We start from the raw sequence: 14,692 nt of genomic DNA on the forward strand, positions 1-14,692 counted from the left end.
AAAGTTTCTGGTCTTCAAAATGTTTTTTCCATGTAAGCTGACCTACTGACCTCTGGAGGAATTTCCCAACACAGAGTATACACTAAGTATAATTCTACATGGAAATAATATTTTTTATTCTATGAAGTTCATATAGCAACTGAACTTGCATTATACATAAGAATTCCAGGGATTGTTAATTTTATGATGAACTACTGATATTTCAGGATTCTAAGAATATGTTTAACATAATCTGACCCCAAAAGGGTTTTATTATTTCTGGAAAAAGAGAGTAGGGTTTCTAGAAAAATGTTTGGTGTAATTAATGACATTTTTTTCCCACTCAGATCTTACTCGTCTCTTGTTGAATTTGTCAACCTACATATGTAAATGTATGTGTGGAGAGGCAAGAAAGAGAGGTAGAGAGAGAAAGAGTGAGAGATACAGAGACAGAGTGAGAGAGAGAGGGAGAGGAAGAGGGAGGGGGGAGGAAGGGAGGGAGGAGTATAGACACAGAAAGACAAAGAGACAGAATGACTAGCGTGATAGTGTGCTTAAAACCGTAACTATTTTTATGGAGTAAATTTTGATAAGTTGCCTGGGACACACATCTAAACATATCACAGTAATTACCTTGCTAGCATGATGGTTCTTCTAATCTTTAGCCCCTGAAACCAATATGTGCTGAGTTGTGGGCAGGCAGGACAAGTAACAATGCTCTCATTATAACTTCTTAGAAGCTTATAGTCCCCAGATACCCTTAATGACAAAGTAAAGCAGCTTCCATGTTAACACCTGCACTGAATTTTATCTTATATTTATTTCAGTGAAAGAGCATAGAAAAAATACTTTTGAAAAAGTGGAAAATGAGAACAATAATACTGTATAATATGCCTTCAAAGGCTCTTGAACACAGTCACTTACTCTCTGGCAAATATCGGAAAACATACCAGCAGTGGTAAGAAGTAACTCTTTAGCTATGATTTTCAGAGAAAGAACTATCTGATGAGAAGAACTTCAAGTTATTCTGAAATCAAAATATATGACTATTTCCATTTATTTATTAATTTATTTAATTTCAATGCAAGTGTCAGGAGTTGTAAATGAACTGTAAAAACCAAATTTCTAAGGTTAACAAACTAGCATCCAAGCAAAGAAAATATTACCCTTTTTTCTGCTTTGAGAGAAACCTTAAGCACTTATTTTTTGCACTTTTCTCATCTCTCTTAAAATACTCTTGTAATTCTTCTTTGTGTTATGCAGAATTTCTGTAGCTATTCTGATTTGGTTTACCCAGTCAGCAATTTCCCCTCAGAACACAATTCTAATGCAAATTATAGCCTTTCATAAAAATATACATACGAAGCCTATACAGAACTTTGCACATTATTTTCTAAGATTTACAGGCATCCTTGACCTGACCTAGCTTCAGCTATTTATTTGCCAATGGGTCATCCAGCCAATATATGTTCTAATTCCATGTTCTGGAAAGGCAGCAGGTGTTTTGCTGATGACCATGTATGTGTCATGCATGATTCTGTATTTATGTGTATATGACTGTATGTATGTGTGATTTAAACTTTGATACCTCTGTTATGTTAGCTCATTTCTATTGAATGGGAAATTAAATTGGATTCATTCACAGACTGTAGGTTTCATGCAAATGTTGCCATTGTATAGTTATTAAGATAGAACAATTTTAAAATACTAATATTTTTATTACTCACTGTATTATAAAACTATAGGCATTGCTATTAACTGTGTCATTCAAACGTTTTCTTGAATTCAAAGTTAAATACAAATTTTTCTTCCATATGCTGTTAGGCACAGAATGACATTCAGTTGTTTGATTATTTTTTGATTCATGCACTCAAAGGACAACTGTAAAGTCTTAGCATGTTAAGAAGTATATTCAGAACAATATGATGAGTTAATAGACTACAAGGTCATGCTCCTTCAGTAAGTAAGACCATAAATATATTGTTAGAGTTAAGTAAGAGTTCATTGAAATTTAAATCAAAAGTATAAGATTCTCTACATACTCTAAACCAATTAGGCAAACTGAAGCTCCACTGAGTGTCTGGATATGTATTTCTTCCTTCATATCACTGTCTACTGTGAGAGTTGTCACCTTACTCAGAATGGGAGAAATAACCAGGCTTTGAGAGGCAGTCTGGAGAGTGAGTTCCTCCTGCACGACTTATCCTGCTAGCTTGGCTGTTAGAGGGCTTTAGGCTTCTTACTTTTAGAATTTTTGTGTTTACCCACATTTCATTGTTTACTAGTCTTTAGTATTTGAGAAATAATCCTATCATTTTCCTATTTTGTGTCTCTCCTATCTACAATGTCTAATAAAATTACCATATGGATATTTTACCTCCAATTTGAGATTACTTAGAGGTTTTCACTCAGTCTATAGGAGAAGAATTCCAGGTAAAACTTTTCTCACATTACTAATCATATTACTGTGATTAGATTCTCAATACTTACCTACTTTACTGATGCAGCTTCTGCCCTGTAGTCATATCTGACTGAGTAAAGTCAGCACTGGAAGAGTAACTGAGGCCAAGGAAGTGAATGGATTTGGGTTACACCATATGCAGCATTTTCTAGGGCACATCTCTAGTACATTATATAAAGATATGAAGGTTGTACTAAAATTATAATTTAGAAAAATGAAGAATCTTTGTGTACTTGTAATCTATTTATAAGAATCTACAAGTTTCTCCAGTGAGATTGCTAAAGGTGAGTCTTAAGAACCTAAAACTCAGATAATGATAAGCTATCATTGGGGCTTGCAGTTATTTAGTATGATAACTTGAACACTTTAGTTCAGAAGTCTGAGTTGCAGATAGTGAGGTAGCAGGTTCAATATGGTGACTAAGCATAGCTGTCCGATAGATGGCTGGAAAAGTCTCACATTGCTGTTACCTTCGACTGATTTAGCAAACCTGACCCTTCTTTTATCTGTGACACAGGATGTCAGAGTTGGTCATTTATCTGGTATTAAAACATCATTATAGAATTAATGCACCTTCTATCTGGCAAATATCATGTAACCCTTTTATTAAATACAATAAAAATATTTTTTAAAAAAACATCATTATATGGCATCATATCTTGTTTCAATAATGGTCACCTGAAAGCAAAGCCAGAAAACTGTGTTATCACCACCAAAAAACTCAGACAACAACTTTTTCCACATAATTCTTTGAGCCTGATATACTTGGGTGGACATGGTAAGACTTTTATTCCATTATTGAAAACTGTTTACTAAATAGCCACTGAAATACTTCCCGAGGGCCTCTAAAAGTCTGAAAGTCTTAATGCACTCCCAAAGGGACTGGTCCAGGCCTAGGGAAGAACAGCAGTATTCTAAATTTAGGGAAAAGTAAGATTATCATTTAAACAGCTGCCCTGTTATAGGCATTTAGAAAGCTCAGAACACATTTCATTTGCTCCTCTGCATCTTCGTGTTGGCAGCAGTGAGGTTAAATGAGGTTTCTGGCCTATCTGTTAAGCATGTGGGTATTCCCATTGGAATTCTGCCCAGGTGTTACAGAGATTTACCAGATTTACTGTCTTGCTAAATATGGCTCCTCATCAGGGATAAGTGAAGTTGTGATGACAAAACTTGTGGCTTCCCAATATAAATGCAGTACATGGTGTCCTATGTGTGGATTTTACAGTGTGTGTGTGTGTGAGTGAATGAGAGAGAGAGAGAGAGAGAGAGAGAGAGAGAGAGAGAGAGAGAGAGAGAGAGAGAGAGAGAGAGAGAGACAGAGAGAGGGAGAGTTTCTAATTGGTTGGCTTTGCAGTATGTGTTTATATGTCTACGTATAAGGATTAATGTAAATAGAAAATGCTAGATATAAAATGCTATCTGACAAACATTTCTGCTTAGTGATCCAAATGTTTTGATGATGAGCATTCTCTATTCTTTCCAAATTATTATCCTTACTGAATATTAAACCACTAGTGATTTTATTAAATGCTATTTTAAAATAAAAGCATTAGCATACATGAATAGATATGCCATATCTACAAAATTTATAAAATGTGAATAGACATGCATTTTTTTCATATATTTTATTGTAATTAATAGAAGGGTTACATTATGTTCGCCAGATAAAAGGTACATTAATTCACATACATTGATACCATTTCTCATGTCTTGGTCCCCATTTCCCTCCCCCCCGCAGCCCTCAACTTGTTTTCCCCACTTCCCTATCCAATTTCAAATAACCAAATACAAATATATCCAGTATATCAGATAACAAAGTGAGATACTGTAACAATATAAGGTAACCAAGGGACAGTAAAAGAGATGAGAGATAACATAGTACATTAAGGACAACAATCATTCATTATATGGCTTTTGTTTCTATATCCTAGAGGTCCTTTCATTTAGCATCATACTATATGACTTTATGTATCTAGGTTTTGCTCTATTGCAAATCTCTGCTAGGAGAGCCCAAGGTTTCTACTGATTATGACAAATGAGGGAAACCATTGAGCCTATGTTCCTTTGAGTCTGGTTTACTTCATTTAATATGATTTTTTCTAAGTCTTTCCATTTCTTAACAAATGGGGCGATGCCATTCTTTCTGAAAACAGCATAGAATTCCATTGTGTACAAATACCACATCTTGTTGATCCACTCATCAACTGAGGGACATGTGAGTTGGTTCCATATCTTTGCTCTGGTAAATAGTGCTACAATGAACATCGTTGTGCTAGTGGATTTAGCATGTCCTTGTTTCTGGACAATTGGGTAAATGCCTAGTAGTGGAATTGCTGGGTCATAGGGGATGCATTTTTAAGTCAAGTATCTTCAATGTCTCATTGTCCTTAATGATCATACATAGACCTGAAAGGAAAAGGTTTCTCCATTTGAAATTATTTTCTTTTGTGGGTTCTTTCTTTTACTTAAATTAAAATTGACATTATAATGGATCATTCACAATCCCTTATTCTAAACACAAGTCCTTGTAAATTAAACTCAGGTGGTCATATTGAAATACTTTGTATTTCCTTAAACAATATTATAAACAATAGTACAATAGACAAGTCAGTGATAGAAGAAAGATTCTTAAGTAAGTCCATTATTTTTAATTAGAACATGCAATATAAAATGAAATAAAATTTATTACATGGAATTGAATCATAATAATTCTTGAACTAATTGAAAAGCAATAGCTAAATAAGACCTTTATGGCTCCTTTGAAAAAATAAAAGCATAGGTTAATATCAGCTAGATAGTAAAGCTTAGGTTAAAACCAGCCAGATACTAAACTTAGATTTCTTTTTAATGATCAGAGCCATTCATCAAGTATTTTTATATATTTGTTTTTATTTTTATTTTTTGCAAGTCCTGGGCTTGAACTTAACGCCTGGGCAATGTCATTGTGCTTCTTTTGCCCAAGGCTAGTACTCTGCCACTTGAGCCATAGCGCCACTTCCAGCTTTTTCTGTTTCTGTGGTACTGAAGAATCAAATCCAGGGATTCATGCATGCTAGACAAGCAGTCTACCACTAAGCCATATTCCCAGGCCACCAAATCATTTTGTTTATACTAAATGACTCCTTTAACCTCTGTTTATTTTCATTGTGGATTCTTTTTTTCCTGTCAGCCATAGGGCTTGCACTCTTGGCCTGGGTATTGTTGTGGGCTCTTCAGCTCAAGGCTAGCACAGATGTTCTACCAGTTTGAACCACAGCACCACTTCCAGCTGTAGACTCTTTAATGTGTAGGCAGGCATGATGACCAACATCAGTAATTCCAGTTGGTCCAGTTGGTGGTGAAAACTTGAGTATTATGTGAGGCTAGACAGGACAACAACTAACCCCCCTCTCAACAAAAAGGCTGTATGTAGTAGCACACCTGTATTTCCAGCTACCCAGGAGGCATAAACAGAAGGAGGATCATGATCTGGGCCAGTCAGAAAAAAGGAAACTTTACCTAAAAAATATCTGCAGCAGAAAGCATTAGGGCCTTTGTGAGCCAGAAGAAGCCTTGGCTTAAGTGAAAATAGTGTCTGGATAGAAAGCATGGTGCCAACAAACAAACAAATAAGGAAGTAAATCATAAACCCTTTAAGAGTACAACATTTAAAACTATATGGAAGGGGTATCAAGGTTTGAGAAGTAATGCACCCATTACCTGATGAATATAACTGTAACCCATCTATACAGTATCCCCACAACAAAATACAATTAAAAAACCCATTTGGTTAAATAAAAACCACCAAATGATTTGGTTGGAGACTGACACTATAAACTGTTCCAGTAATTCAGACCATGGAAATGTGTAGACATGGAGTAATAGATCAATGGACTAAAATAAAGAACCCAGGAGTAAATTTGGTCTAAGGCAAATACAGGTTATGCAATGGAGAGAAAGAATGTTTCAATGACTAGATATTGATGTAGGCATAAGTGAATCCGGTCACAGACCTTATAATCGTCAGAATCTTCTTCAAAATCAATCTTCTGTATTTCTGTAATATGAAAGGATCTCTCTAATTTGCTGCTAGCTTTACCTCCTCACAGTTCTTATTTTTTTATACTTTGAAAAAAAGATCATTCTAGCTCTGCATGTAAACTGTCCTCCCAGCTACTGTCATGTCTGCTGTTACCAGTCTATCTTTATCAGGTGTGAAATACTAACATCATACACAGGATCACTCGGCACACTCAGCAAAAGCTGACCTCTCTGGGTACAACATCCTCTCTTGGCTACTACTTGTGCTGCCTTTGGTTAATATTGGCATTAAAAAAGGCATACGTTTGGGTGTTTGTAGATATAAGAAGGTGTCATCTACTGGAGAACTTTCAGTGACATCTTCCTAGAGGAGGTGACCCCTGACTTGAATCTATATAGGTAAGTTTTCTGTTGCTGTTATAATGGATTGCCAAAGTCCCAGGGAGTTAAAATGACAAGGAATTTACAGTTCTCTGTGTGGGTCTGAAGCCTGACCAAAATCTTTCTAAAACACGCTGTAGGGTGTCTTTGTAACCACCTACTGATCAAGGAGACGTTGTGTCATTGCTCTCTTCAGCTGCTGGATGCTGACACCTCCTTGGCGTGTGTCTCCTTCACATATCCCAAGTGAACCAAAACAGTTTGAGTCTTAGCGTTATCACGCTGTTGTAATTCCGCAATCACACATTCTCTTCTTTTGACTCTCTTATCCAGTTTTAAAGGCTTAGAAATTGCAAGCTAGTCTTCCTATTTTAACCTGTGTTCATTTACAACCTAGTTTCATGTAGGATTTCAGCTTTCTATTACCATGTTGGCTAATATTTCATAGACTTCAATAAGGAATCAAGAAATGGAGCTATTTGAAAACCTTTGTTTAGCCTTTTTGTATCTTTTTGTTTGAATTTCTTCTTTGAGGTTGTCATTAGGCTTGTATCTATGTAAGATAACTTGGTTTGTGCCTTTGAAGAAAATTTCCAGAGGAATGTAGGGGAAAGGGTATTGACCTCTAAACCATAGACATTATTTCTGGCAAGTCCACTATCTAAATGTAACATGAATGAGACCGAGAAGTACTCTATTAGAAAGCAAGACCATTCCTCGTATATTACTGCATTGCTGCTCTTCTAAAAATACAGAAAATAAACCCTATCACCTTCCCTTTATACTTCTTTTTCTGTAAGTGTTTCAGATTAACTATTGCTTCTGATTTATAACCCTGTTTCATTTAGTAGATCTTTCCTCCCTGTAAATGTGAAAGTATTTGTATTTTGTCATTCTCAATCAATTATTCAGTACTTAGGAAATCATTCTCAGGTTCCATCTTAACACTTTTTCACTTCTTTTTTATCCTCTTTTAGTTATTTTTTCAGTTCATGCAACCTCACAATCTTTCTAATGATAATGTCATTCTTTATTACCTCAGTAGTAATATCTTTGTAGAGCCCTTGTAAGTATGTGCAAGAAACAGAAGGTTGGACAAAGGTAGAAGAGATTTACTTCCCATACAAAGCAAGATTCAGGACAACAGAGCAAGGCTTAGCCAGTTTTTGGTGGAACTCAACTTTTGGGTTGATGTATACCCAAATAATTGACTATGACTTTGTAGCCATAACATGGTATCAATGAAAAGATATAGACCAAAATCATCTAATAAGAGGGTATTTAATCATGAGTAAGACTATCTTCCATTTGTAAACTTTGATAATTGGTCTAAATATTTAAGATATCTTCAAGTTTTAATATCTCAGTGTTCATACCTTATATCTTTTCTATTGATTCACCAGTTCTTTGTATATTTTACCATTGCAGTAGCTGATAACATAGGATAAGATGTGTATTCATATATAAATACAACAAAATTTGACTTAGAAAAATACATTGTTTAAAAAGAATGGCTTCTAGACTCAAAGGAACTTAGGCTCAAAGGTTGCCCTCATTTGTCATAATCAGTAGAAACCTTGGGCTTTACTAGCAGAGATCTGCAATAGAGCAAAACCTTGATACATAAGGCCATGTACTATGAAGCTAATTGAAAGGACCTCCAGGATATTGAAACAAAAACCATATAATGAATTATTGTTGTCCTTAATGTACTATGTTATCTCTCATCTCCTTTGCTGTCCCTTGGGTATCTCATATTGTTACAGTATCTCACTTTGTTATCTGATATTTTGAATTTATTTGTATTTGGTTATTTGAAATTTGATAGGGAAGGGGGGAAAACCAAGACGGGGGGCTGGGGAGGAAGGTAATGGGTACCAAGACATGTGAAAGGGTATCAATGTATGTGAATTAATGCACCTTCTATCTGGCAAATATCATGTAACCCTTTTATTAATTACAATAAAAAATACATAAAAAAGAATGGCTTCTTTTTTGTCATGTATTTCTCCACTTAATAGAATATAATTGTCATGAAAGAAAATATAATTTTATTCATTTTATTTATCTCAAACAACTTATTAGGCTGTTAATGATATTGCTTGATTAAATGGCTTAGGGAGAATGGCTACTGTGAATTAACTTACTGATATTTCAACCAAAAGTGTTGGTTCAGGGAGAAAGTATTACATTAAAGGTGAATGTCAGTTTTTCATTTTGTACAAAACCATGTTAGCACTTGATTTGTAAGATTAATAATATTTTAACATCCCTAGCAGAGTCTTTTGGGGGATGAGAAATAAAGAATTACTTTAAGTATGATTTAGGAAATTGGAAGGTGTACTAATTGGACAGTTGGAATGAATTGATATAATTTCTTCTACATCCAAGTATCTATATAATTATAAGTAAGACAATTTTTATTATATGATAAGATTCTAATGAGATAATTATATTCAGTGTTTGCCTATAAACAATATCATTATGAGTGTGCTGGTGAACATCTTATCTTAAATTTGTTATTATTACAAAGTATAATATTTTGAGGATATGCCTGAAATACATTTCTTATTAAATTATCTTTCTCTTTTTCAGAAACCTCATTTTATTACTTTAACACATTTTTTAAATTTTAGTTTACAGAGGCTAAATGTCAGTCAGTAATACTATACATCTTAAATCAAGCATCCTAATATTTTCAATGTGTTAACCCACATAGGTTTCCTTTATTCTTATTTTTTTAAAAAAGATCAACATAGCAAATAAAATGGCACTTACTCAAGGAACAAGTTGCAAATCGATTACTGGAAGGTACTATTCCTACTATTAACATATAAAATCTTCTTTCTTTTCCTCCTCTTCCACTGATTTTAGTTCTCTGAAAAATTAACTAACTTATAAGATAAAAAATATAAATGTTATTTTTATTTGATGCTATTAGCCTTGGGATGTGGGTAGAAACATAGCTTCCCTGATGACATAATGCCTTTTAAAGCCTGGGGTGTTCAGTTACCAGAGGATTGTCTTAATGATTCCCAGATTTTTGTACTGTTCAAGTTCATCACACAAGTTAAAATGTATATGACTTTGTGTTGCTTATATTGGGCCGAAAGAGAGAGGAGAAAGAGAGTGCAATGAATTTAGGAGTTGATGAATTTGCCTTTAGATGTTTTGAAGTTGAGATTGTTTTGGGAAATTGAAGTAGAGGTTATTGCACACACACAGACTATTTTATTTTGTATATAGACACTTCTTATACTTTTAAGTTATCAATTTCTCAGATTATTTTTCATCCCCCAATATGTCCTAATGTAGCACAGCAAATGTTAACACAGATGTGTTCTCAAATGTTATCCTCTGATAAAACCTTTCCTGACTCTCACTATTTTTTAAACCTAAATCTAGTCTTCTCTTTAGCCTTATCTCCTCGCTTTTCCTTTTTCTCCATTGTGAGTTAAAAAAAAAAAAACAACAACTCTTCTTCCTGCTCATCTACATCATGACTGAATCTGAGTTCAAGGGCTTGCAGAGCACTGTATCCTCAGCAGATGATATTTTGTCTGAGACATAACTGATACTAAATTTTTGTGTATAAATTAATATCACAATCCATTATCATACCCTGCAATTTTGTACCAACAAACTTCTCTTTCTGCTAAGTCTAACTATTAAAAGAGAATAATCTTATTTCTTCATTTGTTTAAAAGACAAAAGTAATATTATCATATCATTCTTAACCTTATCTCTATACTCAGGGTTAAAGTGCAGCCATTATACATACAAACATACAAAATGTCTCTGTATGCCCTCCTCTTTAATTTTATTACTTGGATATTTCCAAAATTAGTGTTGCTGTACAGTGTGCAGTTATCCAAATCCACTCTCTTGTAAATGTTTTGAGCACTTCTCTGAATTGAAATTTTACAAAGAGTGAGCTAATCTTAAGGATACCTAAGAGAAATTATTGAAGAGCAATCACACACCCTGCCTACAAGTCTTCCTTTATTTTATCATGTATATTAGACATTACATTCCTTTAGGTTTTAGTATATTTTAAGACTCATTTTATAATGAAAAATGTCTATTTGTTACTACTTTTGATATTGATATTTAAGCAGTTAATCTAATAAGGAGTGAGTATGGATTAACAGTGTTCAACATGTAGAAAGATGAATGAAGGGGTTAGAAATGTAGCTAAAGGAATCGTGGCATTTGTAAATCCCCAGATTCATTTCTAAGCTCCCAAACAATAACAATTAAAAATCTCTTTACTATGAAATGAATGGTGGAGAATTTGGAAGATAAATACTTTCTAAGAAACAGATTTTTTTTTGGTTCTGATTAGACCAAATACCATGGGACCTAAAAAGAAAGATATTGCACACTTTCTGATGTTTTGTAAGCAAAATGGAAGTTGTCATAAATCATAGTAACTTCAAATTCAACATACATGCTGTGATTCATAATAGTATTGTGGGGGTAGAGTTGGTATGAAATTAATTTGGTGGCTCACGAGTTCATAAAGTATCATGTTTGTGTGTGTCATCTCAGCCCCACTAAGAGTGTCTGATTTGGTCTCCAGTTTATGGGTACAGTAGCCAGGTAATATGTCCATATAAAATCACCCACATCTCTAGTTCTTTTAAAAGATGTGAATATATCTGATAATTATCTATGAAACCTCAACATGTACAAATTCCAGTCAGTTGCTGTCAGATGAAAGGGGTTATCAGCTTCCTTTACCAATTTAGCTTCATATAAATTAAATGAGAATCAGTGGACACATCAAACAAATTAGACCATCTGTGTTATTAGGCATAAATAAAGAAGCAGCTATAGTTGAACAACCAATTGTGCCTACCATAAAAAAGCATTAGAATTCACTGATTCAATGATGTAAACATGGTAGATACTTTTTAATTGAAAGAGCACTAGTAGTTATCCACTATGTTTAATTAAAAATCCAGTAAATATCAAATATTTAATTATGATTGTTAGCATGACTACAGATACATTCATCCATGCTGATACTGAGAGTATAAAATATGATATAGTAGAAAAAAATAATTATCCTTGCTACAAAGGAAAATGGTCGTGGTCGCTTCGGCAGCACGTATACTAAAATTGTAACGATACAGAGAAGATTAGCATGGCCCCTGTGCAAGGATGACATGAAAATTCGTGAAGCGTTCCATAATTTTTATGACACTAAACAAAATGATCTCTAGGATATAGAAACAAAAGCCATATAATGAATGATTGTTGTCCTTAAGGTACTGTGTTATCTCTCATCTCTTTTGCTGTCCCTTGGTTATGTCATATTGTTACAGTATCTCACTTTGTTATCTGATATATCGGATATATTTGTATTTGGTTATTTGAAATTGGATAGGGAAGGGGGAAAACAAGATGAGGGGTGGGGTGGGGGGGAGGGAAATGGGGACCAAGACATGTGAAAGGGTATCAATGTATGTGAATTAATGCACCATCTATCTGGCAAATATCATGTAACCCTTCTATTAATTACAATAAAATATATGAAAAAAATAAAATTAAAAAATGGCCATTCAAGAAATTATAATTCTCTTAGCAGATTTTTACATATGGATTCTTTTGTTAAAGTTTTGATAGAAACATCAGTCTTTTATCTCTAATTATCTCTATTTATAGCTGAAATTCTTTTTTTTAAATTTTTATTATAATTAATAAAAGAGTTACATGATATTTGTGTGTGTGTGTGTGTGTGTGTGTGTGTGTGTGTGTGTGTGTGTGTGTGTGAGATGGGGCTTGAATTCTGGGCCTGGGCGCTGTCCCTGAGCTCTTCATCTCAAGGCTACCCCATGAGCCACAGCCCCACTACCGATTTTCTGTTGGTTAATTAGAGATTAGAGTCTCATGGTCTTTAGTGCCCTGGGTGACTTTGAATCGTGACTCTCAGATCTCAGCCTCCTGAATAGCTAGGATTACAGGCATGAGCCACCATGCCCAGCTATAGCTGGAATTCTTATCTTTAGAAATTAAAATAAGAATAGTTCTTATTTTATTTTTATTTTTCCTTAGCTAAACCAACCTAACCATCTAGTAAAAAGTAGAATGGCTACAATGAAAGTGAGCTAAATGCCCTGAGCAATAAAACAATTTGGCCTCAGGATTTCTATGTATTCAGTCTAAATTATCAAAACAATAAAATAGCTGACCTTCCTTTACTTTTTGATTAGGCTGCTTAGTACACATGGAGACGATAAGATGGAAAATGTGCATATCAGTGAATTCTATGCTGTATATAATACTGAAGGCAAGACAATTTATTGAAAGAAGTAATGCCCCACTATTTACAAATTCAATGCAATACCTATTAATATCCCAATGTCATTCTTTAAAGAAATGAAAGAGGCAATCCAAAATTTCATATGGAATAAGAAAAGACCCCATATAGCAAAAACAATTCTTAGCAGAAAGAACAGCACAGGAAGAATTTCAATACCAAACTTTAGACTCTAATACAGAGCTATAGTGACCAAAACATCTTGGTACTGGCACAAGAACAGGCCTGAAGACCAATGGGATAGAACTGAGGACCCAGATCTTAACCCAGAGACCTATGGCTACCTAATCTTTGATAAGGGAGTCAAAAAATAGAATGGAAGAAAGACAGCCTCTTCAACAAGTGGTGCTGGCAGAACTGGTTAAGCACCTGAAGAAAACTAGAGTTGGATCCTTCTTTGTCACCCTGCACCAGGATTAACTCCAAATGAATCAAAGACCTGGAGGTAAAAACTGACTCACAGAAAACTTTACAAGAAGGAATAGGAGATACACTAGGCCTCCTTGGCACAGGTCAAAACTTTCTTAATAAGGACCAAGAAACACAATAAATCAGAGAAAGGCTGGGTAAGTGGGACTTCATTAAACTGCAGAGCTTTTGTATGGCAAAGGACATAGCTAGCAAATTAACTAGAAATCCTACAGAGTGGGAGAAGCTCTTCATTAACCATACAACCGACAAAGGCCTCACATCTAAAATATATCAACAGCTCAAAAAATTGAATGACTCCAAAACTAATCTCCAAAGAAACAACAGCCCCATTAAAAGATGGGCCAAAGACTTAAAGTCTTCTCTGAAGAGGAAATAAGAACGGCCTATAGACACATGAAGAAATGCTCAACATCTCTGGCCATAAAAGAAATTCAAATCAGAACAACTCTTAAGATTCCACCTCACTCCAGTTAGAATGGTCAGGATCAAGAAAACTAATAACAACAGATGCTGGAGGGGATGTGGCCAGGAGGGATCACTACTACACTATTGGTGGGAGTGCAAACTCGTTCAACCACTATGGAAAGCAGTATGGCAGTTCCTCAAAAGACTAAACATAGAGCTCCCCTATGACCCAGCAATTCCACTACTTGGCATTTACCCAACCATCCAAAAACAAGGACATACTAAATCCACTAGCACAACAATGTTCATTGCAGCACTATTCACCATAGCAAAGATATGGAACCAACCCAGATGCCCCTCAGTTGATGAGTGGATCAGCAAGATGTGGTATTTATACACAATGAATTCTACGCTGCTATCACAAAGAATGACATCACCCCATTTGTATAGAAATGGAAAGACTTAGGAAAAATCATATTAAGTGAAGTAAGCCACACTCAAAGGAACATAGACTCAATGTTGCCTGAAAACAGGCAAAGATGTGGCAGAGAAAATAAAGCCTAAAAAAAGGGAGAATTAAATATCAATAAAAATGTTGATAGGCACTAATTAAAAATTAAATATTTTTAGTTGGGTACCAGTGGCTTATGCCTGTAATCCTAGCTACTCAGGAGGCCAAGATCTAT

The 14,692-nt window shown here is 34.7% G+C and overlaps 1 protein-coding gene and 1 non-coding gene across 2 annotated transcripts in view; both read left to right on the top strand.

Moving 5' to 3' along the window:
• Hcn1 (hyperpolarization activated cyclic nucleotide gated potassium channel 1) overlaps positions 1-14,692 on the top strand; it is a 275,653-nt gene that overhangs the window by 92,284 nt on the left and 168,677 nt on the right. The gene's annotated exons all lie outside the window — the stretch shown is intronic.
• Positions 11,939-12,045, top strand: LOC150064520 (U6 spliceosomal RNA). The gene has a single exon (XR_016535330.1). It is a non-coding gene; the product is annotated as a U6 spliceosomal RNA (small nuclear RNA).

This window comes from Megascapheus bottae, chromosome 4 (genome assembly GCF_031878675.1).
Source record: "Megascapheus bottae isolate mThoBot1 chromosome 4, mThoBot2.hap1, whole genome shotgun sequence".
In the NCBI taxonomy this organism is placed as follows: domain Eukaryota; kingdom Metazoa; phylum Chordata; class Mammalia; order Rodentia; family Geomyidae; genus Megascapheus; species Megascapheus bottae.